The 24,806-nt window shown below is 52.6% G+C and overlaps 23 non-coding genes and 3 pseudogenes across 23 annotated transcripts; all 26 read right to left on the minus strand.

The window, feature by feature from the left end:
* Positions 1–115: 115 nt before the first annotated feature.
* LOC122724263 lies at positions 116–238 on the minus strand (annotated as a pseudogene).
* A 385-nt stretch (positions 239–623) lies between these two features.
* LOC122724261 lies at positions 624–739 on the minus strand (annotated as a pseudogene).
* Positions 740–1,123: 384 nt separating this feature from the next.
* On the minus strand, positions 1,124–1,241 carry LOC122724251. Its single transcript, XR_006351519.1, has one exon. It is a non-coding gene; the product is annotated as a 5S ribosomal RNA (ribosomal RNA).
* A 393-nt stretch (positions 1,242–1,634) lies between these two features.
* Positions 1,635–1,752, minus strand: LOC122724232. Its single transcript, XR_006351501.1, has one exon. It is a non-coding gene; the product is annotated as a 5S ribosomal RNA (ribosomal RNA).
* An 875-nt stretch (positions 1,753–2,627) lies between these two features.
* LOC122724175 lies at positions 2,628–2,746 on the minus strand. Its single transcript, XR_006351444.1, has one exon. It is a non-coding gene; the product is annotated as a 5S ribosomal RNA (ribosomal RNA).
* Positions 2,747–3,131: 385 nt separating this feature from the next.
* LOC122724176 lies at positions 3,132–3,250 on the minus strand. Its single transcript, XR_006351445.1, has one exon. It is a non-coding gene; the product is annotated as a 5S ribosomal RNA (ribosomal RNA).
* Positions 3,251–3,635: 385 nt separating this feature from the next.
* LOC122724177 lies at positions 3,636–3,754 on the minus strand. The gene has a single exon (XR_006351446.1). It is a non-coding gene; the product is annotated as a 5S ribosomal RNA (ribosomal RNA).
* A 385-nt stretch (positions 3,755–4,139) lies between these two features.
* Positions 4,140–4,258, minus strand: LOC122724178. The gene has a single exon (XR_006351447.1). It is a non-coding gene; the product is annotated as a 5S ribosomal RNA (ribosomal RNA).
* Positions 4,259–4,643: 385 nt separating this feature from the next.
* On the minus strand, positions 4,644–4,770 carry LOC122724234 (annotated as a pseudogene).
* A 385-nt stretch (positions 4,771–5,155) lies between these two features.
* Positions 5,156–5,274, minus strand: LOC122724179. Its single transcript, XR_006351448.1, has one exon. It is a non-coding gene; the product is annotated as a 5S ribosomal RNA (ribosomal RNA).
* Positions 5,275–5,659: 385 nt separating this feature from the next.
* LOC122724180 lies at positions 5,660–5,778 on the minus strand. The gene has a single exon (XR_006351449.1). It is a non-coding gene; the product is annotated as a 5S ribosomal RNA (ribosomal RNA).
* A 385-nt stretch (positions 5,779–6,163) lies between these two features.
* LOC122724182 lies at positions 6,164–6,282 on the minus strand. The gene has a single exon (XR_006351451.1). It is a non-coding gene; the product is annotated as a 5S ribosomal RNA (ribosomal RNA).
* A 385-nt stretch (positions 6,283–6,667) lies between these two features.
* On the minus strand, positions 6,668–6,786 carry LOC122724183. Its single transcript, XR_006351452.1, has one exon. It is a non-coding gene; the product is annotated as a 5S ribosomal RNA (ribosomal RNA).
* A 385-nt stretch (positions 6,787–7,171) lies between these two features.
* Positions 7,172–7,290, minus strand: LOC122724184. The gene has a single exon (XR_006351453.1). It is a non-coding gene; the product is annotated as a 5S ribosomal RNA (ribosomal RNA).
* Positions 7,291–7,675: 385 nt separating this feature from the next.
* LOC122724185 lies at positions 7,676–7,794 on the minus strand. The gene has a single exon (XR_006351454.1). It is a non-coding gene; the product is annotated as a 5S ribosomal RNA (ribosomal RNA).
* A 385-nt stretch (positions 7,795–8,179) lies between these two features.
* On the minus strand, positions 8,180–8,298 carry LOC122724186. The gene has a single exon (XR_006351455.1). It is a non-coding gene; the product is annotated as a 5S ribosomal RNA (ribosomal RNA).
* Positions 8,299–8,683: 385 nt separating this feature from the next.
* LOC122724187 lies at positions 8,684–8,802 on the minus strand. The gene has a single exon (XR_006351456.1). It is a non-coding gene; the product is annotated as a 5S ribosomal RNA (ribosomal RNA).
* Positions 8,803–9,187: 385 nt separating this feature from the next.
* LOC122724188 lies at positions 9,188–9,306 on the minus strand. The gene has a single exon (XR_006351457.1). It is a non-coding gene; the product is annotated as a 5S ribosomal RNA (ribosomal RNA).
* Positions 9,307–9,691: 385 nt separating this feature from the next.
* Positions 9,692–9,810, minus strand: LOC122724189. Its single transcript, XR_006351458.1, has one exon. It is a non-coding gene; the product is annotated as a 5S ribosomal RNA (ribosomal RNA).
* A 385-nt stretch (positions 9,811–10,195) lies between these two features.
* LOC122724190 lies at positions 10,196–10,314 on the minus strand. The gene has a single exon (XR_006351459.1). It is a non-coding gene; the product is annotated as a 5S ribosomal RNA (ribosomal RNA).
* A 385-nt stretch (positions 10,315–10,699) lies between these two features.
* On the minus strand, positions 10,700–10,818 carry LOC122724191. The gene has a single exon (XR_006351460.1). It is a non-coding gene; the product is annotated as a 5S ribosomal RNA (ribosomal RNA).
* Positions 10,819–11,203: 385 nt separating this feature from the next.
* LOC122724193 lies at positions 11,204–11,322 on the minus strand. The gene has a single exon (XR_006351462.1). It is a non-coding gene; the product is annotated as a 5S ribosomal RNA (ribosomal RNA).
* Positions 11,323–11,707: 385 nt separating this feature from the next.
* Positions 11,708–11,826, minus strand: LOC122724194. The gene has a single exon (XR_006351463.1). It is a non-coding gene; the product is annotated as a 5S ribosomal RNA (ribosomal RNA).
* Positions 11,827–12,211: 385 nt separating this feature from the next.
* LOC122724195 lies at positions 12,212–12,330 on the minus strand. The gene has a single exon (XR_006351464.1). It is a non-coding gene; the product is annotated as a 5S ribosomal RNA (ribosomal RNA).
* Positions 12,331–12,715: 385 nt separating this feature from the next.
* LOC122724196 lies at positions 12,716–12,834 on the minus strand. Its single transcript, XR_006351465.1, has one exon. It is a non-coding gene; the product is annotated as a 5S ribosomal RNA (ribosomal RNA).
* Positions 12,835–13,219: 385 nt separating this feature from the next.
* LOC122724199 lies at positions 13,220–13,338 on the minus strand. The gene has a single exon (XR_006351468.1). It is a non-coding gene; the product is annotated as a 5S ribosomal RNA (ribosomal RNA).
* Between the last annotated feature and the right edge of the window lie 11,468 nt (positions 13,339–24,806).

Genomic DNA, 24,806 nt, shown 5'->3' on the forward strand with positions numbered 1-24,806 from the left:
TTTACTTTCGACATGCACATGTATCTAAATCGATTAGCGATACCGAGCGAGGAAATAAAAAAACCCGAAATGGCAACCGCGCGGCGAGGAGCGCTGCGGAGGAAAAGAAAAAGAAAGGGTGCAAACACGAGGACTTTCCCAGAGGTCACCCATCTTAGTACTGCTCTCGGCCAAGCAACGTTATCAACTTCGGAGTTCTGATGGGATCCGGTGCATTAGTGCTGGTATGATCGCACCCGTTGTGTCCCTCCCATCAAATCACACATACCTTTCCCCCACCTCCGCGCGGGGCCCCTCCCCTCTCCATCCGGCGCGTGGGGCCCCGGCTCCCGTACCGTGGCCTTCCCCCTGCCCCTCTTCGCTTTCCCGTCTACCCGGTTCTTCTCCCCCCGCGCTGCATCCGTCGCTGCGGGACTCCCTCCCCCGCCTGTCTTTCCGTCTCGTGGCCCCATCTTTCTTGCTCGTTCCCCCGCTTTCGGCGATCTTCATTTTTCTTTTTCTTCCCATTTAACTTTTCGACATGCACATGTATCTAATCGATAGCGGATACCGAGCCGAGAAAAATAAAAACCCGACAAGGCACCGCCGGCGGCGATGAGCCTGCGGAAGAAAAGAAAAGAAAAGGTGTGCACAGAGGACTTCCCAAGAGGTCACCCATCTTAGTACTGCTCTCGCCCAGCACGTTTAACTTCGGCGTTCTGATGGGATCCGGTGCATTAGTGCTGGTATGATCGCACACCGTTGTGTCCCTCGCCATCAAATCACACATACCTTTCCCCCCCTCCGCCGGCGCCCCTCCCCTCTCCATCCGGCGCGTGGGCCCCGCCGTCCCGTACCGTGGCCTTCCCCCTGCCCCCTCTTCGCCTCCTCCGTTCCTTCTTCCCCTCCCCGCGCTCTCCGTCGCTGCGGGAACTCCCTCCCCCGCCTGTCTTCCTGTTCTCGTGGCCCCATCTTCTTGCTCGTTCCCCCCGCTTTCGGCGATCTTCATTTTTCTTTTTCATTCCATTTAACTTTCGACCATGCAACATGTACTCTAATCGATAGCGATCACCGAGCGAGAAAATATAAAAACCGAAATGGCACCGCCGGCGGCGAGGAGCGCTGCGAGAAAAGAAAAAGAAAAGGGGTGCAACACGAGGATTCCAAGAGGTCACCCATCTTAGTACTGCTCTCGCCCAAGCACGTTTAACTTCGGAAGTTCTGATGGGATCCGGTGCATTAGTGCTGGTATGATCGCACCCGTTGTGTCCCTCGCCATCAAATCCACATCATACCTTTCCCCACCACTCCGCGCGGCGCCCCTCCCTCTCCATCCGGCGCGTGGGCCCCGCCGTCCCGTACCGTGCCTTCCCCCTGCCCCCTCTCGCCCTTCCCGTCCGCCGGTTCCTTCTTCCCCTCCCCGCGCTGCTCGCGTCGCTGCGGGACTCCCTCCCCCGCCTGTCTTTCCGTTCTCGTGGCCCATCTTCTTGCTCGTTCCCCCGCTTTCAGGCGTCTTCATTTTTCTTTTTTCATTCCCATTTAACTCTTCGACATGCACACGTATTCTAAATCGATAGCATACCCGAGCGAGAAAATAAAACCCGAAATGGCACCGCCGGCGGCGAGGAGCCGCTGCGGAGGAAAAAAAAAAGAAAAGGGTGCAACACGAGGACTTCCCAAGAGGTCACCCATCTTAGTACTGCTCTCGCCCAAGCACGTTTAATTCGGAGTTCTGATGGGATCCGGTGCATTAGTGCTGGTATGATCGCACCCGTTGTGTCCCTCGCCATCAAATCACATACCTTTCCCCCACTCCGCGCGGCGCCTCCCCTCTCCATCCGGCGCGTGGCCCCGCGTCCGTACGTGCCTTCCCCTGCCCCCTCTCGCCTCCCGTCCCGGTTCCTTCTCCCCTCCCCGCGCTGCTCCGTCGCTGCGGGACTCCCTCCCCCTCCTGTCTTTCCGTCTCGTGGCCCATCTTCTTGCTCGTTCCCCCGCTCTTTCGGCGATCTTCATTTTTCTTTTTTCATTCCCATTAACTTTTCGACATGCACATTGTATCTAAATCGATAAGCGATACCGAGCGAAAAATTAAAAACCGAAATGGGCACCGCGGCGGCGAGGAGCGCTGCGGAGGAAAGAAAAGAAAAGGGGTGCACACGAGGACTTCCCAAGGTAGGTCACCCATCTTAGTACTGCTCTGCCCAAGCACGTTTACTTCGAGTTCTGATGGGGATCTCGTGCTTAGTGCTGGTATGATCGCACCCGTTGTGGTCCCTCGCCATCAAATCACACATACCTTCCCCCACTCCGCGCGGCCCCTCCCCTCTCCATCCGGCGCGTGGGCCCCGCGTCCCGTACCGTGCCTTCCCCCTGCGCCCCTCTTCGCCTCCGTACCGGTTCCTTCTCCCCTCCCCGCGCTGCTCCGTCGCTGCGGGGACTCCCTCCCCCGCCTGTCTTTCCGTTCTCGTGGCCCCATCTTCTTGCTCGTTCCCCCGCTTTCGGCGATCTTCATTTTTCTTTTTTCATTCCCATTTAACTTTTCGACATGCACATGTATCTAAATCGATAGCGATACCGAGCGAGAAAATAAAAACCCGAAATGGCACCGCCGGCGGCGAGGAGCGCTGCGGAGGAAAAGAAAAAGAAAAGGGGTGCAACACGAGGACTTCCCAAGAGGTCACCCATCTTAGTACTGCTCTCGCCCAAGCACGTTTAACTTCGGAGTTCTGATGGGATCCGGTGCATTAGTGCTGGTATGATCGCACCCGTTGTGTCCCTCGCCATCAAATCACACATACCTTTCCCCCACCTCCGCGCGGCGCCCCTCCCCTCTCCATCCGGCGCGTGGGCCCCGCGTCCCGTACCGTGCCTTCCCCCTGCCCCCTCTTCGCCTCCCGTCCCGGTTCCTTCTCCCCTCCCCGCGCTGCTCCGTCGCTGCGGGACTCCCTCCCCCGCCTGTCTTTCCGTCTCGTGGCCCCATCTTCTTGCTCGTTCCCCCGCTTTCGGCGATCTTCATTTTTCTTTTTTCATTCCCATTTAACTTTTCGACATGCACATGTATCTAAATCGATAGCGATACCGAGCGAGAAAATAAAAACCCGAAATGGCACCGCCGGCGGCGAGGAGCGCTGCGGAGGAAAAGAAAAAGAAAAGGGGTGCAACACGAGGACTTCCCAAGAGGTCACCCATCTTAGTACTGCTCTCGCCCAAGCACGTTTAACTTCGGAGTTCTGATGGGATCCGGTGCATTAGTGCTGGTATGATCGCACCCGTTGTGTCCCTCGCCATCAAATCACACATACCTTTCCCCCACCTCCGCGCGGCGCCCCTCCCCTCTCCATCCGGCGCGTGGGCCCCGCGTCCCGTACCGTGCCTTCCCCCTGCCCCCTCTTCGCCTCCCGTCCCGGTTCCTTCTCCCCTCCCCGCGCTGCTCCGTCGCTGCGGGACTCCCTCCCCCGCCTGTCTTTCCGTCTCGTGGCCCCATCTTCTTGCTCGTTCCCCCGCTTTCGGCGATCTTCATTTTTCTTTTTTCATTCCCATTTAACTTTTCGACATGCACATGTATCTAAATCGATAGCGATACCGAGCGAGAAAATAAAAACCCGAAATGGCACCGCCGGCGGCGAGGAGCGCTGCGGAGGAAAAGAAAAAGAAAAGGGGTGCAACACGAGGACTTCCCAAGAGGTCACCCATCTTAGTACTGCTCTCGCCCAAGCACGTTTAACTTCGGAGTTCTGATGGGATCCGGTGCATTAGTGCTGGTATGATCGCACCCGTTGTGTCCCTCGCCATCAAATCACACATACCTTTCCCCCACCTCCGCGCGGCGCCCCTCCCCTCTCCATCCGGCGCGTGGGCCCCGCGTCCCGTACCGTGCCTTCCCCCTGCCCCCTCTTCGCCTCCCGTCCCGGTTCCTTCTCCCCTCCCCGCGCTGCTCCGTCGCTGCGGGACTCCCTCCCCCGCCTGTCTTTCCGTCTCGTGGCCCCATCTTCTTGCTCGTTCCCCCGCTTTCGGCGATCTTCATTTTTCTTTTTTCATTCCCATTTAACTTTTCGACATGCACATGTATCTAAATCGATAGCGATACCGAGCGAGAAAATAAAAACCCGAAATGGCACCGCCGGCGGCGAGGAGCGCTGCGGAGGAAAAGAAAAAGAAAAGGGGTGCAACACGAGGACTTCCCAAGAGGTCACCCATCTTAGTACTGCTCTCGCCCAAGCACGTTTAACTTCGGAGTTCTGATGGGATCCGGTGCATTAGTGCTGGTATGATCGCACCCGTTGTGTCCCTCGCCATCAAATCACACATACCTTTCCCCCACCTCCGCGCGGCGCCCCTCCCCTCTCCATCCGGCGCGTGGGCCCCGCGTCCCGTACCGTGCCTTCCCCCTGCCCCCTCTTCGCCTCCCGTCCCGGTTCCTTCTCCCCTCCCCGCGCTGCTCCGTCGCTGCGGGACTCCCTCCCCCGCCTGTCTTTCCGTCTCGTGGCCCCATCTTCTTGCTCGTTCCCCCGCTTTCGGCGATCTTCATTTTTCTTTTTTCATTCCCATTTAACTTTTCGACATGCACATGTATCTAAATCGATAGCGATACCGAGCGAGAAAATAAAAACCCGAAATGGCACCGCCGGCGGCGAGGAGCGCTGCGGAGGAAAAGAAAAAGAAAAGGGGTGCAACACGAGGACTTCCCAAGAGGTCACCCATCTTAGTACTGCTCTCGCCCAAGCACGTTTAACTTCGGAGTTCTGATGGGATCCGGTGCATTAGTGCTGGTGTGCTGGTATGATCGCACCCGTTGTGTCCCTCGCCATCAAATCACACATACCTTTCCCCCACCTCCGCGCGGCGCCCCTCCCCTCTCCATCCGGCGCGTGGGCCCCGCGTCCCGTACCGTGCCTTCCCCCTGCCCCCTCTTCGCCTCCCGTCCCGGTTCCTTCTCCCCTCCCCGCGCTGCTCCGTCGCTGCGGGACTCCCTCCCCCGCCTGTCTTTCCGTCTCGTGGCCCCATCTTCTTGCTCGTTCCCCCGCTTTCGGCGATCTTCATTTTTCTTTTTTCATTCCCATTTAACTTTTCGACATGCACATGTATCTAAATCGATAGCGATACCGAGCGAGAAAATAAAAACCCGAAATGGCACCGCCGGCGGCGAGGAGCGCTGCGGAGGAAAAGAAAAAGAAAAGGGGTGCAACACGAGGACTTCCCAAGAGGTCACCCATCTTAGTACTGCTCTCGCCCAAGCACGTTTAACTTCGGAGTTCTGATGGGATCCGGTGCATTAGTGCTGGTATGATCGCACCCGTTGTGTCCCTCGCCATCAAATCACACATACCTTTCCCCCACCTCCGCGCGGCGCCCCTCCCCTCTCCATCCGGCGCGTGGGCCCCGCGTCCCGTACCGTGCCTTCCCCCTGCCCCCTCTTCGCCTCCCGTCCCGGTTCCTTCTCCCCTCCCCGCGCTGCTCCGTCGCTGCGGGACTCCCTCCCCCGCCTGTCTTTCCGTCTCGTGGCCCCATCTTCTTGCTCGTTCCCCCGCTTTCGGCGATCTTCATTTTTCTTTTTTCATTCCCATTTAACTTTTCGACATGCACATGTATCTAAATCGATAGCGATACCGAGCGAGAAAATAAAAACCCGAAATGGCACCGCCGGCGGCGAGGAGCGCTGCGGAGGAAAAGAAAAAGAAAAGGGGTGCAACACGAGGACTTCCCAAGAGGTCACCCATCTTAGTACTGCTCTCGCCCAAGCACGTTTAACTTCGGAGTTCTGATGGGATCCGGTGCATTAGTGCTGGTATGATCGCACCCGTTGTGTCCCTCGCCATCAAATCACACATACCTTTCCCCCACCTCCGCGCGGCGCCCCTCCCCTCTCCATCCGGCGCGTGGGCCCCGCGTCCCGTACCGTGCCTTCCCCCTGCCCCCTCTTCGCCTCCCGTCCCGGTTCCTTCTCCCCTCCCCGCGCTGCTCCGTCGCTGCGGGACTCCCTCCCCCGCCTGTCTTTCCGTCTCGTGGCCCCATCTTCTTGCTCGTTCCCCCGCTTTCGGCGATCTTCATTTTTCTTTTTTCATTCCCATTTAACTTTTCGACATGCACATGTATCTAAATCGATAGCGATACCGAGCGAGAAAATAAAAACCCGAAATGGCACCGCCGGCGGCGAGGAGCGCTGCGGAGGAAAAGAAAAAGAAAAGGGGTGCAACACGAGGACTTCCCAAGAGGTCACCCATCTTAGTACTGCTCTCGCCCAAGCACGTTTAACTTCGGAGTTCTGATGGGATCCGGTGCATTAGTGCTGGTATGATCGCACCCGTTGTGTCCCTCGCCATCAAATCACACATACCTTTCCCCCACCTCCGCGCGGCGCCCCTCCCCTCTCCATCCGGCGCGTGGGCCCCGCGTCCCGTACCGTGCCTTCCCCCTGCCCCCTCTTCGCCTCCCGTCCCGGTTCCTTCTCCCCTCCCCGCGCTGCTCCGTCGCTGCGGGACTCCCTCCCCCGCCTGTCTTTCCGTCTCGTGGCCCCATCTTCTTGCTCGTTCCCCCGCTTTCGGCGATCTTCATTTTTCTTTTTTCATTCCCATTTAACTTTTCGACATGCACATGTATCTAAATCGATAGCGATACCGAGCGAGAAAATAAAAACCCGAAATGGCACCGCCGGCGGCGAGGAGCGCTGCGGAGGAAAAGAAAAAGAAAAGGGGTGCAACACGAGGACTTCCCAAGAGGTCACCCATCTTAGTACTGCTCTCGCCCAAGCACGTTTAACTTCGGAGTTCTGATGGGATCCGGTGCATTAGTGCTGGTATGATCGCACCCGTTGTGTCCCTCGCCATCAAATCACACATACCTTTCCCCCACCTCCGCGCGGCGCCCCTCCCCTCTCCATCCGGCGCGTGGGCCCCGCGTCCCGTACCGTGCCTTCCCCCTGCCCCCTCTTCGCCTCCCGTCCCGGTTCCTTCTCCCCTCCCCGCGCTGCTCCGTCGCTGCGGGACTCCCTCCCCCGCCTGTCTTTCCGTCTCGTGGCCCCATCTTCTTGCTCGTTCCCCCGCTTTCGGCGATCTTCATTTTTCTTTTTTCATTCCCATTTAACTTTTCGACATGCACATGTATCTAAATCGATAGCGATACCGAGCGAGAAAATAAAAACCCGAAATGGCACCGCCGGCGGCGAGGAGCGCTGCGGAGGAAAAGAAAAAGAAAAGGGGTGCAACACGAGGACTTCCCAAGAGGTCACCCATCTTAGTACTGCTCTCGCCCAAGCACGTTTAACTTCGGAGTTCTGATGGGATCCGGTGCATTAGTGCTGGTATGATCGCACCCGTTGTGTCCCTCGCCATCAAATCACACATACCTTTCCCCCACCTCCGCGCGGCGCCCCTCCCCTCTCCATCCGGCGCGTGGGCCCCGCGTCCCGTACCGTGCCTTCCCCCTGCCCCCTCTTCGCCTCCCGTCCCGGTTCCTTCTCCCCTCCCCGCGCTGCTCCGTCGCTGCGGGACTCCCTCCCCCGCCTGTCTTTCCGTCTCGTGGCCCCATCTTCTTGCTCGTTCCCCCGCTTTCGGCGATCTTCATTTTTCTTTTTTCATTCCCATTTAACTTTTCGACATGCACATGTATCTAAATCGATAGCGATACCGAGCGAGAAAATAAAAACCCGAAATGGCACCGCCGGCGGCGAGGAGCGCTGCGGAGGAAAAGAAAAAGAAAAGGGGTGCAACACGAGGACTTCCCAAGAGGTCACCCATCTTAGTACTGCTCTCGCCCAAGCACGTTTAACTTCGGAGTTCTGATGGGATCCGGTGCATTAGTGCTGGTATGATCGCACCCGTTGTGTCCCTCGCCATCAAATCACACATACCTTTCCCCCACCTCCGCGCGGCGCCCCTCCCCTCTCCATCCGGCGCGTGGGCCCCGCGTCCCGTACCGTGCCTTCCCCCTGCCCCCTCTTCGCCTCCCGTCCCGGTTCCTTCTCCCCTCCCCGCGCTGCTCCGTCGCTGCGGGACTCCCTCCCCCGCCTGTCTTTCCGTCTCGTGGCCCCATCTTCTTGCTCGTTCCCCCGCTTTCGGCGATCTTCATTTTTCTTTTTTCATTCCCATTTAACTTTTCGACATGCACATGTATCTAAATCGATAGCGATACCGAGCGAGAAAATAAAAACCCGAAATGGCACCGCCGGCGGCGAGGAGCGCTGCGGAGGAAAAGAAAAAGAAAAGGGGTGCAACACGAGGACTTCCCAAGAGGTCACCCATCTTAGTACTGCTCTCGCCCAAGCACGTTTAACTTCGGAGTTCTGATGGGATCCGGTGCATTAGTGCTGGTATGATCGCACCCGTTGTGTCCCTCGCCATCAAATCACACATACCTTTCCCCCACCTCCGCGCGGCGCCCCTCCCCTCTCCATCCGGCGCGTGGGCCCCGCGTCCCGTACCGTGCCTTCCCCCTGCCCCCTCTTCGCCTCCCGTCCCGGTTCCTTCTCCCCTCCCCGCGCTGCTCCGTCGCTGCGGGACTCCCTCCCCCGCCTGTCTTTCCGTCTCGTGGCCCCATCTTCTTGCTCGTTCCCCCGCTTTCGGCGATCTTCATTTTTCTTTTTTCATTCCCATTTAACTTTTCGACATGCACATGTATCTAAATCGATAGCGATACCGAGCGAGAAAATAAAAACCCGAAATGGCACCGCCGGCGGCGAGGAGCGCTGCGGAGGAAAAGAAAAAGAAAAGGGGTGCAACACGAGGACTTCCCAAGAGGTCACCCATCTTAGTACTGCTCTCGCCCAAGCACGTTTAACTTCGGAGTTCTGATGGGATCCGGTGCATTAGTGCTGGTATGATCGCACCCGTTGTGTCCCTCGCCATCAAATCACACATACCTTTCCCCCACCTCCGCGCGGCGCCCCTCCCCTCTCCATCCGGCGCGTGGGCCCCGCGTCCCGTACCGTGCCTTCCCCCTGCCCCCTCTTCGCCTCCCGTCCCGGTTCCTTCTCCCCTCCCCGCGCTGCTCCGTCGCTGCGGGACTCCCTCCCCCGCCTGTCTTTCCGTCTCGTGGCCCCATCTTCTTGCTCGTTCCCCCGCTTTCGGCGATCTTCATTTTTCTTTTTTCATTCCCATTTAACTTTTCGACATGCACATGTATCTAAATCGATAGCGATACCGAGCGAGAAAATAAAAACCCGAAATGGCACCGCCGGCGGCGAGGAGCGCTGCGGAGGAAAAGAAAAAGAAAAGGGGTGCAACACGAGGACTTCCCAAGAGGTCACCCATCTTAGTACTGCTCTCGCCCAAGCACGTTTAACTTCGGAGTTCTGATGGGATCCGGTGCATTAGTGCTGGTATGATCGCACCCGTTGTGTCCCTCGCCATCAAATCACACATACCTTTCCCCCACCTCCGCGCGGCGCCCCTCCCCTCTCCATCCGGCGCGTGGGCCCCGCGTCCCGTACCGTGCCTTCCCCCTGCCCCCTCTTCGCCTCCCGTCCCGGTTCCTTCTCCCCTCCCCGCGCTGCTCCGTCGCTGCGGGACTCCCTCCCCCGCCTGTCTTTCCGTCTCGTGGCCCCATCTTCTTGCTCGTTCCCCCGCTTTCGGCGATCTTCATTTTTCTTTTTTCATTCCCATTTAACTTTTCGACATGCACATGTATCTAAATCGATAGCGATACCGAGCGAGAAAATAAAAACCCGAAATGGCACCGCCGGCGGCGAGGAGCGCTGCGGAGGAAAAGAAAAAGAAAAGGGGTGCAACACGAGGACTTCCCAAGAGGTCACCCATCTTAGTACTGCTCTCGCCCAAGCACGTTTAACTTCGGAGTTCTGATGGGATCCGGTGCATTAGTGCTGGTATGATCGCACCCGTTGTGTCCCTCGCCATCAAATCACACATACCTTTCCCCCACCTCCGCGCGGCGCCCCTCCCCTCTCCATCCGGCGCGTGGGCCCCGCGTCCCGTACCGTGCCTTCCCCCTGCCCCCTCTTCGCCTCCCGTCCCGGTTCCTTCTCCCCTCCCCGCGCTGCTCCGTCGCTGCGGGACTCCCTCCCCCGCCTGTCTTTCCGTCTCGTGGCCCCATCTTCTTGCTCGTTCCCCCGCTTTCGGCGATCTTCATTTTTCTTTTTTCATTCCCATTTAACTTTTCGACATGCACATGTATCTAAATCGATAGCGATACCGAGCGAGAAAATAAAAACCCGAAATGGCACCGCCGGCGGCGAGGAGCGCTGCGGAGGAAAAGAAAAAGAAAAGGGGTGCAACACGAGGACTTCCCAAGAGGTCACCCATCTTAGTACTGCTCTCGCCCAAGCACGTTTAACTTCGGAGTTCTGATGGGATCCGGTGCATTAGTGCTGGTATGATCGCACCCGTTGTGTCCCTCGCCATCAAATCACACATACCTTTCCCCCACCTCCGCGCGGCGCCCCTCCCCTCTCCATCCGGCGCGTGGGCCCCGCGTCCCGTACCGTGCCTTCCCCCTGCCCCCTCTTCGCCTCCCGTCCCGGTTCCTTCTCCCCTCCCCGCGCTGCTCCGTCGCTGCGGGACTCCCTCCCCCGCCTGTCTTTCCGTCTCGTGGCCCCATCTTCTTGCTCGTTCCCCCGCTTTCGGCGATCTTCATTTTTCTTTTTTCATTCCCATTTAACTTTTCGACATGCACATGTATCTAAATCGATAGCGATACCGAGCGAGAAAATAAAAACCCGAAATGGCACCGCCGGCGGCGAGGAGCGCTGCGGAGGAAAAGAAAAAGAAAAGGGGTGCAACACGAGGACTTCCCAAGAGGTCACCCATCTTAGTACTGCTCTCGCCCAAGCACGTTTAACTTCGGAGTTCTGATGGGATCCGGTGCATTAGTGCTGGTATGATCGCACCCGTTGTGTCCCTCGCCATCAAATCACACATACCTTTCCCCCACCTCCGCGCGGCGCCCCTCCCCTCTCCATCCGGCGCGTGGGCCCCGCGTCCCGTACCGTGCCTTCCCCCTGCCCCCTCTTCGCCTCCCGTCCCGGTTCCTTCTCCCCTCCCCGCGCTGCTCCGTCGCTGCGGGACTCCCTCCCCCGCCTGTCTTTCCGTCTCGTGGCCCCATCTTCTTGCTCGTTCCCCCGCTTTCGGCGATCTTCATTTTTCTTTTTTCATTCCCATTTAACTTTTCGACATGCACATGTATCTAAATCGATAGCGATACCGAGCGAGAAAATAAAAACCCGAAATGGCACCGCCGGCGGCGAGGAGCGCTGCGGAGGAAAAGAAAAAGAAAAGGGGTGCAACACGAGGACTTCCCAAGAGGTCACCCATCTTAGTACTGCTCTCGCCCAAGCACGTTTAACTTCGGAGTTCTGATGGGATCCGGTGCATTAGTGCTGGTATGATCGCACCCGTTGTGTCCCTCGCCATCAAATCACACATACCTTTCCCCCACCTCCGCGCGGCGCCCCTCCCCTCTCCATCCGGCGCGTGGGCCCCGCGTCCCGTACCGTGCCTTCCCCCTGCCCCCTCTTCGCCTCCCGTCCCGGTTCCTTCTCCCCTCCCCGCGCTGCTCCGTCGCTGCGGGACTCCCTCCCCCGCCTGTCTTTCCGTCTCGTGGCCCCATCTTCTTGCTCGTTCCCCCGCTTTCGGCGATCTTCATTTTTCTTTTTTCATTCCCATTTAACTTTTCGACATGCACATGTATCTAAATCGATAGCGATACCGAGCGAGAAAATAAAAACCCGAAATGGCACCGCCGGCGGCGAGGAGCGCTGCGGAGGAAAAGAAAAAGAAAAGGGGTGCAACACGAGGACTTCCCAAGAGGTCACCCATCTTAGTACTGCTCTCGCCCAAGCACGTTTAACTTCGGAGTTCTGATGGGATCCGGTGCATTAGTGCTGGTATGATCGCACCCGTTGTGTCCCTCGCCATCAAATCACACATACCTTTCCCCCACCTCCGCGCGGCGCCCCTCCCCTCTCCATCCGGCGCGTGGGCCCCGCGTCCCGTACCGTGCCTTCCCCCTGCCCCCTCTTCGCCTCCCGTACCGGTTCCTTCTCCCCTCCCCGCGCTGCTCCGTCGCTGCGGGACTCCCTCCCCCGCCTGTCTTTCCGTCTCGTGGCCCCATCTTCTTGCTCGTTCCCCCGCTTTCGGCGATCTTCATTTTTCTTTTTTCATTCCCATTTAACTTTTCGACATGCACATGTATCTAAATCGATAGCGATACCGAGCGAGAAAATAAAAACCCGAAATGGCACCGCCGGCGGCGAGGAGCGCTGCGGAGGAAAAGAAAAAGAAAAGGGGTGCAACACGAGGACTTCCCAAGAGGTCACCCATCTTAGTACTGCTCTCGCCCAAGCACGTTTAACTTCGGAGTTCTGATGGGATCCGGTGCATTAGTGCTGGTATGATCGCACCCGTTGTGTCCCTCGCCATCAAATCACACATACCTTTCCCCCACCTCCGCGCGGCGCCCCTCCCCTCTCCATCCGGCGCGTGGGCCCCGCGTCCCGTACCGTGCCTTCCCCCTGCCCCCTCTTCGCCTCCCGTCCCGGTTCCTTCTCCCCTCCCCGCGCTGCTCCGTCGCTGCGGGACTCCCTCCCCCGCCTGTCTTTCCGTCTCGTGGCCCCATCTTCTTGCTCGTTCCCCCGCTTTCGGCGATCTTCATTTTTCTTTTTTCATTCCCATTTAACTTTTCGACATGCACATGTATCTAAATCGATAGCGATACCGAGCGAGAAAATAAAAACCCGAAATGGCACCGCCGGCGGCGAGGAGCGCTGCGGAGGAAAAGAAAAAGAAAAGGGGTGCAACACGAGGACTTCCCAAGAGGTCACCCATCTTAGTACTGCTCTCGCCCAAGCACGTTTAACTTCGGAGTTCTGATGGGATCCGGTGCATTAGTGCTGGTATGATCGCACCCGTTGTGTCCCTCGCCATCAAATCACACATACCTTTCCCCCACCTCCGCGCGGCGCCCCTCCCCTCTCCATCCGGCGCGTGGGCCCCGCGTCCCGTACCGTGCCTTCCCCCTGCCCCCTCTTCGCCTCCCGTACCGGTTCCTTCTCCCCTCCCCGCGCTGCTCCGTCGCTGCGGGACTCCCTCCCCCGCCTGTCTTTCCGTCTCGTGGCCCCATCTTCTTGCTCGTTCCCCCGCTTTCGGCGATCTTCATTTTTCTTTTTTCATTCCCATTTAACTTTTCGACATGCACATGTATCTAAATCGATAGCGATACCGAGCGAGAAAATAAAAACCCGAAATGGCACCGCCGGCGGCGAGGAGCGCTGCGGAGGAAAAGAAAAAGAAAAGGGGTGCAACACAAGGACTTCCCAAGAGGTCACCCATCTTAGTACTGCTCTCGCCCAAGCACGTTTAACTTCGGAGTTCTGATGGGATCCGGTGCATTAGTGCTGGTATGATCGCACCCGTTGTGTCCCTCGCCATCAAATCACACATACCTTTCCCCCACCTCCGCGCGGCGCCCCTCCCCTCTCCATCCGGCGCGTGGGCCCCGGGTCCCGTACCGTGCCTTCCCCCTGCCCCCTCTTCGCCTCCCGTCCCGGTTCCTTCTCCCCTCCCCGCGCTGCTCCGTCGCTGCGGGACTCCCTCCCCCGCCTGTCTTTCCGTCTCTGTAACGACCAGAAAATCAGGCCGCCACCGGCGCTAGGATCCAGATCGGCTTAAGGCCGCCGGGACCCGTAGCAAGCCAAACATACATCCTGTAAACCTGTTTAATCCCATACATGGTCAACAACATACATAAAAATTAAAAACTTTTCTTTCATTCATTCATTCAAACATTTCTTTGCCAAGCCTAGCCTGTGCATGCACAACATAACATAAACCTCTCATTGGAATCCTCATCAAATATTCCAATGGGGTAACATAACATAACATAGGCTTGGAGTACATAATCATCATAAAAACATTATATCTCATACAAGACCATGTGTACTGGGAATACAACAGACTCTAGTCAAGCACATTATCAAACTTATATTACATCTCATACTTATACATTACCAACAAACCATGTCCACAGCTAAGCTATTACATAAACTTCTCTTACTCTGCTGACTTCTCTATCTACTCTGCACCTGCAAGACTGGGGTTAGGGGAGAGGGGGTGAGCTATAAAGCCCAATGAGCGGAAACTAAAAATATTTGCTTTAATTCCACCCTTTTTAGGTATATTATTATACATTTTATTATTATTATGATTCCTCCATTTTTAGGTATATTATTATATAACTTTTTCTTATTCATGCTTTCATGGAATGCAACACATCACAGCTAATCACATAAAGGATGAATTTGTCACCAATAGCCCTCTACATTTCCATTAGTGCCAGAACGTAGAATGGGTCCTGGTCTTTCTCTTACATAGTGCCAGGGACGTAGAATGGGTCTTCCTGGACTTCCATACCGTATCATCATCATATCATGACATAACATACGAGGGCTAATGGATCACTCAACATTCATCCACATCAACATCAATTTATGCAATGCAGCATATTCGTGAGATCTAATGCAAACATCCTGAAATATTGCATGGCATAATGATGCATGGGCAATGCTTTATGATTCATTCATTTATTCATTTATTCATTTACTTTAAAACTTAAGAAGTTGTTCCACTCACCTGGTGACTGAAGCTGTAACAACGAGCTCGGAACGACTATCTCACAACCGGGGGTCTCGGTTCCTCGGGTCCGAACCTACACAGGTGGACTCAAATGAGGCACCAAACAACAAGAACATAACTCTAAACATACCCCCAAAAACCTCCTAAAACATCACCAAAACACTCCTAGGAAACATGCAAGAAAAGGCTGGACAGGGCACTTTCGGCGGCACCTTCGGCGGCCGAAAGTCCCTCCAGAGACGAAAGTCAGGCAGGTTCGGCGGCACCTTCGGCGGCCGAAACTCCCAGACAGAGACGAAACTCACGCATGTTCGGCGGCACCTTCGGCGGCCGAAAGTCTCGGACAGAGCCGAAACTCAAACTTTCGGGGGCAAGCTTCGGCAGCCTAAAGCTGCCTCTCAAGCCATGTTCGGCGGCCGAAAGTGCCTTCGGCTGCCGAACCTGGTTTCTGCCAAAGGGCAGAAACTTTGGCTCCCCTATGCACAAATGCCTCCCAACTCTCACATCATGCATATACTTCACCCAAATCATGCATACAAGTTCCTAGGGGCCTCAAAACATCAAATACCCCAACTACAACACTTCAAGCATACTCAAACATCATACATTGATCATAAATCACTTAAAACTTAACATTTGCTTAAAAACTCATACAACCCTATACATGTCATTCTACCCCATAAAATCACTTAAAACTTACTTAAAACACATGAAGAGCTTAAGATCGGCTCTTACCTCTTGAAGATCGAGGGTTGAGGAGATCTAAACTTGGAGATGGGAGAAGTTCCAACTTTTGGTCTCCAAGCTCCAAAACTTGTTCTAAGCTCAAAGATCTTCAAAACCAAAGTTATAAACTTGTAAAAATCATGGAAAAAGGAAGGAAAAACTCAAGATTGGGGAAGGATGGCGGAATGCTCACCTTGGCCGAAATGGGGAGAAAAAGCTCGCCCATTTTCGGCTAAGGGACCCTTTTATAGGTGGCTGGCCAGGCCACGTTCGGGGGCCGAATGTGCCTCCGCATCCATGCAAATGTTCGGCGGCCGAACTTGACTTTCGGCGGCCGAACCTGAACTTCCCTAACTCATGCTTTCGGGGGCCTAACGTGCCTCCAAAACGCATGCATGTTCGGCGGCCGAACTTGACTTTCGGCGGCCGAACCTGGGTTTTCCTCCAATGCTATTTTCATGCAAAAACTCATTTAGTTTCATACTTTAAAACCATTAAAACATAAAAACATTTCATAAAACATGTCTTTACCCTTCTAGAAGTTCCCGACATCCGAAATTCCACCGGACGGTAGGAATTCCGATACCGGAGTCTAGCCGGGTATTACATTCTCCCCCCCTTAAGAACATTCGTCCCCGAATGTTCCTCAACTAATACATGCATAACATAGAACATAACATACATATTAAACACATAGAACACATAGGTACTAACCTCTAAAAGAGGTGGGGATACTGTTGGAGCATGGACTCCCGTGTCTCCCAGGTACATTCTTCTATATTGTGGTGGTTCCAAAGGACTTTCACCATCGGGATTTCCTTGTTTCTTAGCTTTCTGATCTGGGTGTCTATGATCCGCACTGGCTGCTCCACATAGGTGAGATCCTCTTGGATCTCCACATCAGGCTCACTAAGAACCTTACTCGGATCTGACACAAACTTCCTCAACATGGAAACATGGAAAACCGGATGGATTCTTGCCATTGAAGCAGGTAAGTCCAGCTTGTACGACACATTCCCAATCTTTTGCAAGATTTCAAAGGGTCCGATGTATCGTGGGGCTAGCTTACCTTTCTTCCCGAACCTAACCACTCCTTTCATTGGAGACACCTTAAGCAATACCAGATCCCCCTCCTGAAATTCAACTAGTCTTCTGCGGATGTCTGCATAACTCTTCTGTCTGCTTGCAGCAGTCTTGATTCTTTCTCTGATTATGGGTACCACCCTGCTGGTAATCTCTACTAGCTCAGGCCCTGCCAAGGCCTTCTCTCCAACTTCTTCCCAGCAAACAGGTGATCTGCACTTCCTTCCATACAAAGCTTCATATGGAGCCATCCCGATGCTAGCATGATAGCTGTTATTGTAGGCGAACTCTACTAAAGGTAGATGTTGCCTCCAAGAACCGCCAAAATCTAGCACACACATTCTGAGCATATCTTCTATTGTTTGGATGGTCCTCTCTGACTGTCCATCAGTCTGGGGATGGAAGGCAGTACTGAAGTCTAACCTAGTACCCATGGCATTTTGCAGACTCCGCCAAAATCTGGAAGTGAACTGGGGCCCTCTATCTGACACTATAGACACTGGAACCCCATGCAGCCTGACAATCTCATCTACATACACCTGCGCCAACTTGTCCACAGAGTAGCCACTCCTGACAGGGAGGAAGTGAGCAGATTTGGTGAGTCTGTCCACAATCACCCATATGGAGTCCAATCTGTTGGACGTTGCCGGTAACCCTACTACGAAGTCCATAGCTATGTTTTCCCATTTCCATTCTGGAATCGGTAGCGGGTTAAGCATTCCAGCTGGCTTCTGATGTTCCAGCTTCACCCTCTGACACACTTCGCAGGCTGACACGAACTGCGCCACTTCTTTCTTCATAGCTGGCCACCAATAAACCTTCTTTAGATCTTGATACATCTTGGTGGCTCCGGGGTGAATGCTGTATCTTGCATTATGAGCCTCTCTCATAATGTCTCCTTTTAGCCCTATGTCATCTGGTACACATAATCGACTCCCATAGCGGAGGATCCCCTTGTTGTCAAATCTGAACTCATCATTCTTGCCTGACTGAACAGTCCTGGCAATCTTCACTAACTCGGGGTCCTCATGCTGTTTCTGAGCGACTTGCTCAAGGAACACGAGTGTCACTTTCATCTGAGCCACTAAGGCACCTGTACCCGACAACTCTAACTGTAGCCCTTCTTCGATGAGCTTGTAGAACTCCTTTATTACTGGTCTTCGTTCTGCTGTGATGTGGGATAGACTGCCGAGTGATTTCCGGCTTAAGGCATCAGCTACAACATTAGCCTTACCCGGATGATACTGGATTTTGCAATCGTAGTCACTGAGCAGTTCCACCCATCTTCTCTATCTCAAATTCAAATCTCTTTGACTCAGGATGTATTGCAGGCTCTTATGATCTGTAAAGATCTCACATTTTACCCCATAGAGGTAGTGCCTCCACATCTTGAGTGCAAAGATTACTGCTGCCATCTCAAGGTCATGCGTGGGGTAATTCAACTCATGCTTCTTTAGCTGTCTAGAAGCATAAGCAATCACCCTCTCATTCTGCATAAGAACACATCCCAGTCCCACACGGGACGCATCACAAAAGACGGTAAAGTCCTCTCCACTAGATGGCAGTGCTAACACTGGTGCTGAAGTCAACCTCCTCTTAAGCTCTTCAAAACTCTCTTCGCACTGGTCGGTCCACAGAAATTTCTGATTCTTCCTGGTTAGTCTGGTCAGAGGAGCTGCTATCTTTGAGAAGTCCTGAACGAACCTCCTGTAGTAACCTGCCAAACCCAAGAAACTTCTGATCTCCGTCACTGAAGTGGGTCTAGGCCAGTTAACCACAGTCTCTGTCTTCTTGGGGTCTACCTCTATCCCATTCTCTGACACTACATGCCCCAAGAACGAAATGCTCCTTAGCCAGAACTCACATTTAGAGAACTTGGCATACAAGCCATGTTCCCTCAAAGTCTGCAAGACCAACCGCAGATGATGGGCATGCTCTTCTGCATTCCTGGAATACACTAAGATATCATCTATGAAGACAATAACGAAGTGATCCAGGTATTGGCTAAATACTCTGTTCATGAGATCCATGAATGCTGCAGGGGCGTTAGTTAACCCGAACGGCATCACAAGAAACTCATAATGCCCATATCTGGTCCTGAATGCTGTCTTTGGCACATCTTCATCTCTGATCCTCAGCTGATGATACCCAGATCTCAGATCTATTTTGGAGAAACAACCTGCTCCTGCTAGCTGGTCGAATAGATCATCGATCCTAGGCAACGGGTACTTGTTCTTGGTAGTAACCTTGTTCAACTGTCTATAGTCGATACAAAGTCTAAGGGATCCATCCTTCTTCTTCACGAACAACACTGGAGCACCCCAAGGTGAGGCACTCGGTCGGATGAAACCCTTGTCTACCAGCTCTTGCAACTGTTCTTTAAGCTCTTTCAGCTCTGCTGGCGCCATCCTGTAGGGAGGGATAGAGATCGGTCTGGTTCCTGGCATCAATTCTATTTCGAACTCTATCTCCCTAGGAGGCGGTAAACCTGGCAGCTCGTCTGGGAAAACATCTAAGAACTCTCTAACCACAGGCACCGAGGCGGGCTCTCTGACATCTCTGTCTAGCTCTCTCACATGAGCTAGATAACCCTGACAACCCCTCCTGAGCAGCCTACGAGCCTGTAGGGCTGATATCAAACCTCTAGGTGTACTCCCCCTGTCTCCTCTAAAGACGACCTCTGACCCATCCTGACATCTGAACTTAACCACCTTGTCTCTGCAATCCAAGGTAGCACCATGAGTAGATAGCCAATCCATCCCTAGAATGACGTTGTAACGACCCGGAAACCGGACCGCCACCGGCGCTAGGATCCAGATCGGCTTAAGGCCGCCGGGACCCGTAGCAAGCCAACATACATACTATTACCTGGTCAAATCCCATACATGATTAAAACTTAACCATAAAAACATGAAAACTGAACATCTGTTGAACCCAAACCTGACCTGTGCATGTATCCTGACATGAAACATACATCATAAACTCATAAAACCTCCACTGGAGTCCTCATCATATACTCCAATGGGGTAACATTACATGCCTCAAGTTTGGTTCCCAACTCAACATATAACATAAACATAACCATGCATTAACAGGGATTAACCAATCTATAGGGCCAAGCACACTCTAATCCATAAACATTAACTCTACTATCAGCTACATACATTATCTCAATTTACATTACATCAACTTATATTACATGTCCACTTCTAAAACTACTAAACTGTAACATAAACATAAGCTATTACATAAAACACACGTCTCTTACTCTTTACCCTGCTGACTTCTGAGCTCTGACTTAAACCTGCAACACTGGGGTTAGGGGAGAGGGGTGAGCTAAAAAGCCCAGTGAGTAGAAACAGAGAAAACAGTTCATTTTAACTAAAAACATTTGTTTTAATTCCTCCATTTTTAGGTATATTATTATTCATTTAACTTATTCTTTCTTTTCTTATTCATGCTTTCATGAAATGCGTCACAACACAGAGAAATCACATAATCTTGTCCGTCTCGGGGCTTATGCAAGATTTATTCCCCACGGACCCTGGTTTCTGAGAGTCTGACTTTTTGCATGCATCTTTCCTCTCAGAGGATGGACATGACATCAAAAATCCCTCTGTCGGTGCCCGGCTCCCCCATAGGAGCTCACAAAGGCCTGCAACATACATGACATGGTGTCTGGTCCACAGAGAGCTCACATGGACTTTCCTACATGTACTTGTCCGGCTCTCAAAGGACTAAGACAAGACTCGTGACAGATATGGGCTATTGAAGTCGCCTCGGTCCACCCTACCTCAGCATCAACATGAAATAATGCAATGCAACATATTCGTGAACTAGTGCAATCAACCTACTATACATAATCATGATGCATGCTCATGCTTTAGGCATTAGATTTTGTGCATAAAAGATTAAGTTTAGTTCTACTCACCTCCTGGCAGACGCTGACTGACTCTTCAACTGCTAACCCTGATGGCCTCCTCGGTCTCTCAGGTCCGATCCTACACAGGTGGACTCGAATGAGGTGCCAAACACATTCTAACAACTCATAAACATACCCCCAAAAACCCCTCTAAACATCACTAAAACATGCATAGGAAACACCCAAGAAACGGCTGGACAGGGCACTTTCGGCGGCACCTTCGGCGGCCGAAAGTCCCTTCCAGAGACGAAACTCGGGTAAGTTCGGCGGCAGGTTCGGCGGCCGAAACCCCTGGACAGAAACGAAAGTCCTTCCTTCGGGGGCACATTCGGCAGCCTAAAGACTGCCTCCCATGCAGGTTCGGCGGCCGAAACTCCTTTCGGCGGCCGAACCTGGTCCCCTCTGGACGACAGGTCCGATTCTGCCAAGCCAAAAACTAAACTCAAAACACCCCAAATCCTTACATACTCTCTCCCAAACATGCATACTCACTCCCACAAGCATAAAGGAGCATAAACTACCATAAACTCCTCAACACAAACATCACATAACATACATTGGGTATAAAACCCACATAAACCTTAGACATGCATTTCTACCCAAACTCAACCATCAAACTTTCTAAAACTTACTTAAAACTTCATGAAAACATTAGGGAAGCAAGGATCTACACTTACCTCTTGAAGATCGAGGGTGGTGTGACCCCTAACTCGGAGGTGTGGAGAATCCAAGCTCCAAAAGCTTCAAGCTCCCAAAACTCCTTTTAAGCTTTAAATCTTCAAACACAAGGGTAAAAATCATGAAAAACTTGAGAGATGGGTAGAGAAAACACGAGAACGACCAAAGGAAGGCATAAACTCACCTGAGCTCGAGAATGGGGAGAAAACTCGCCCATTTCCGATCTGAGGGCCCTTTATAGGTGGCCTGGTCGAAGACCTTCGACAGCCTAACGTGCCCCCTAAACTCATGCATGTTCGGCGGCCGAACTTGACTTTCGGCGGCCGAACCTTGGCTCGTTCAAACAAGACTTTCGGAGGCCAAAGGCGCTCCCGAAGCCTTTCCATGTTCGGCGGCCGAACTTCACTTTCGGCGGCCGAACCTGGCAAACGCCTCCTTGGTCTTTTCCCTTCTAAACTCAATTCCTTTTCATTTAAAACCATGAAATCAGTAAAAACCTTTTAGAAAACACATTTTACCCCTTCTAAAGAGATCCAACACCCTAGATTCCGCCGGAAGGCAGGAATCCCGATGCCGGATTCTAGCCGGGTATTACATTCTACCCCCCTTACAAAAACATTCGTCCCCGAATGTTAAAACAACAAACACAAGCATGCAAGCAAGCAAACGAATCTCAAAGCTTCTCTCCAAAGAGAGACACCAAACGCTGGAGTAAGAACTCCCAGGTTCCTAAACTCCACAAGCTTCTGCTGCGCTACTCTGATCCTTCTCTATCTTCCTCCTTCTCTACTCTTACTCTTCTCTTCTCATCTTTACTAACTGGCTTCTTCTCACTACTAACCCAAAACTAACTCTAACTCTCACAGGTAGTACCCGAATTTCAGATCTATTTTGGAAAAACAAATAGCTCCTACTAGCTGTCCCAATAGATCATCCATCTTGCATGGGAATACCTGCTCTTGGTAGTGACCTTAGTCAACTGCTTACAGTCGTTACAAGGTCTCAAGGATTCATCCTTCGTTTCCCACAACCATACTGGAACAATCCAGAGTGAGGTACTAGGTCGGACAAAACCCTTATCTACCAAGTCTCGCCTCTACTCTACTGCTACCTCTCTCTATGCAGGCGCCATCCTATAGGGAAGGGTAGAAATGGTTCTGCGTCCAGACACCATTCCTAAACCAAACTCCATTTCCCTAACAGATGGTGAACCTGACAACTAGCCGAGGAAAACTTCTAAGAACTCTCTCTAACACTGGCACTGAGGCTGGTTCCCCGACCTGACTGCTGAATTCTCAAACAAGAGCTAGAACCCTCTGACAATTCCTCCGACGTACCCTACGAACCTTACAGGCTGACATCAAACCTCTAGGCATCCCTACTGTGTTCCCTCAGAAGAAAATCTTTGACCCATCCTGTCCTCTAAACCTGACTACCTTGTCTCTACGGACCAAGGTAGCACCACAAGTAGAAACCCAGTCCAACCCTAAACTGACGTCCAGACAGTCGAGTCTAGGACCTCAATGTCGGGTGGAAGGCATCCACCCTCAACTGTCATAGAACTGGACCAGCAGACTGACTCTGCCACAGATGAATCACACGAGAGTCTACTGACCAAAGAGAACACTCTAGCCCAGAAGCTATCAACTCAACCTCTCGACGGCTCCTAGAGTAACTAAAGAAAGAGAAAAACACTAGGGTTCACAAAACATACACATCAGAACATTCAAAAGTGAGCGTACCTGACACCACCATGTTTGATGTGTCTGCCTCCTGCTGAGCTTGGGTGAAGATCCGAGCTGAAGCTGACGGACCTTCTCCACGGGAACCTGAGAGATGAGGGACTGACCCTCTTCCTCTGCCTCGACCACTAACCTGAAACACGGCTGGAGCTACTGGCTGAGACTGAGCCAACCTGGGCACAGTGGGACACTCACGTGCTATGTGCCCCTCCTGTCCGCACCTGTAACAAGCTGTTGTCCCATAACGGCAGACTCCTTTGTGCGGCCTTCCGCACCTCAAGCATCTTGAACTGCCTGAGCCAGAGCTTGAGCCACCAAAACCCAAACTAGCCTTCAGATTCTGCCAAAACTTCTTCTTCTTACCCCTAAGGGTTCTGCCCCACTTCACTCTTCTAGTGGCGGCTGTACTCAGGGTGGAGGGATCAATCCCTCCTGAACCCGAGATTCTGGAATCCTGGGTCTGAGCATCCTCCTGAGAATCTCCCATACCTTCTTCAGGTACTCTGACTCCCATACTGAAATCTCTTCTCTGAACATCCGACTCTACTTCTCTCATACTAGCTGACATCCTTCTTGGAGCCATTGCTTCTCTGCTTACATCAAAAGACCTTCCAGGGTCCCTTGATGTTCCCCATCTGCTGACTCCCCACGACTGCGCTCTTGGCAGAGCAGGGGGAAAGGTGTCCAAACCTTCCCTCTCAGATGGAACTCCAGTCGATTCCACAGATCGACGAGCACCTCGCATTCTGGCTCCTCTGAAGAACAACACACAAGCATGCAAACAACATCAGCATCATACGGTCCATGTGGAAACACATGAACCTACATCATACATACATAGCATACATAACATGTCATACATCATAGCATTTATGCACATGCATGAAATCATGGCATATCACATCATCATAGCAAGACAGGACTCGACATCCTATCCTAGTGGACATGCTCTTACTCTTAATCTTTCTTATTGTGCTTGCCCTTCTATGACCTCTAAGCCAACCTCTTTCCGATGTGCAACACACCGTACTCTTGAGGCCCAAAGCTTTGATACCATTCTGTAACGACCCGGAAACCGGACCGCCACCGGCGCTAGGATCCAGATCGGCTTAAGGCCGCCGGGACCCGTAGCAAGCCAACATACATACTATTACCTGGTCAAATCCCATACATGATTAAAACTTAACCATAAAAACATGAAAACTGAACATCTGTTGAACCCAAACCTGACCTGTGCATGTATCCTGACATGAAACATACATCATAAACTCATAAAACCTCCACTGGAGTCCTCATCATATACTCCAATGGGGTAACATTACATGCCTCAAGTTTGGTTCCCAACTCAACATATAACATAAACATAACCATGCATTAACAGGGATTAACCAATCTATAGGGCCAAGCACACTCTAATCCATAAACATTAACTCTACTATCAGCTACATACATTATCTCAATTTACATTACATCAACTTATATTACATGTCCACTTCTAAAACTACTAAACTGTAACATAAACATAAGCTATTACATAAAACACACGTCTCTTACTCTTTACCCTGCTGACTTCTGAGCTCTGACTTAAACCTGCAACACTGGGGTTAGGGGAGAGGGTGAGCTAAAAAGCCCAGTGAGTAGAAACAGAGAAAACAGTTCATTAATAAAAACATTTGTTTAATTCCTCCATTTTTAGGTATATTATTATTCATTTAACTTATTCTTTCTTTTCTTATTCATGCTTTCATGAAATGCGTCACAACACAGAGAAATCACATAATCTTGTCCGTCTCGGGGCTTATGCAAGATTTATTCCCCACGGACCCTGGTTTCTGAGAGTCTGACTTTTTGCATGCATCTTTCCTCTCAGAGGATGGACATGACATCAAAAATCCCTCTGTCGGTGCCCGGCTCCCCCATAGGAGCTCACAAAGGCCTGTAACATACATGACATGGTGTCTGGTCCACAGAGAGCTCACATGGACTTTCCTACATGTACTTGTCCGGCTCTCAAAGGACTAAGACAAGACTCGTGACAGATATGGGCTATTGAAGTCGCCTCGGTCCACCCTACCTCAGCATCAACATGAAATAATG

This window comes from Manihot esculenta, chromosome 7, assembly GCF_001659605.2.
Source record: "Manihot esculenta cultivar AM560-2 chromosome 7, M.esculenta_v8, whole genome shotgun sequence".
Classification (NCBI taxonomy): domain Eukaryota; kingdom Viridiplantae; phylum Streptophyta; class Magnoliopsida; order Malpighiales; family Euphorbiaceae; genus Manihot; species Manihot esculenta.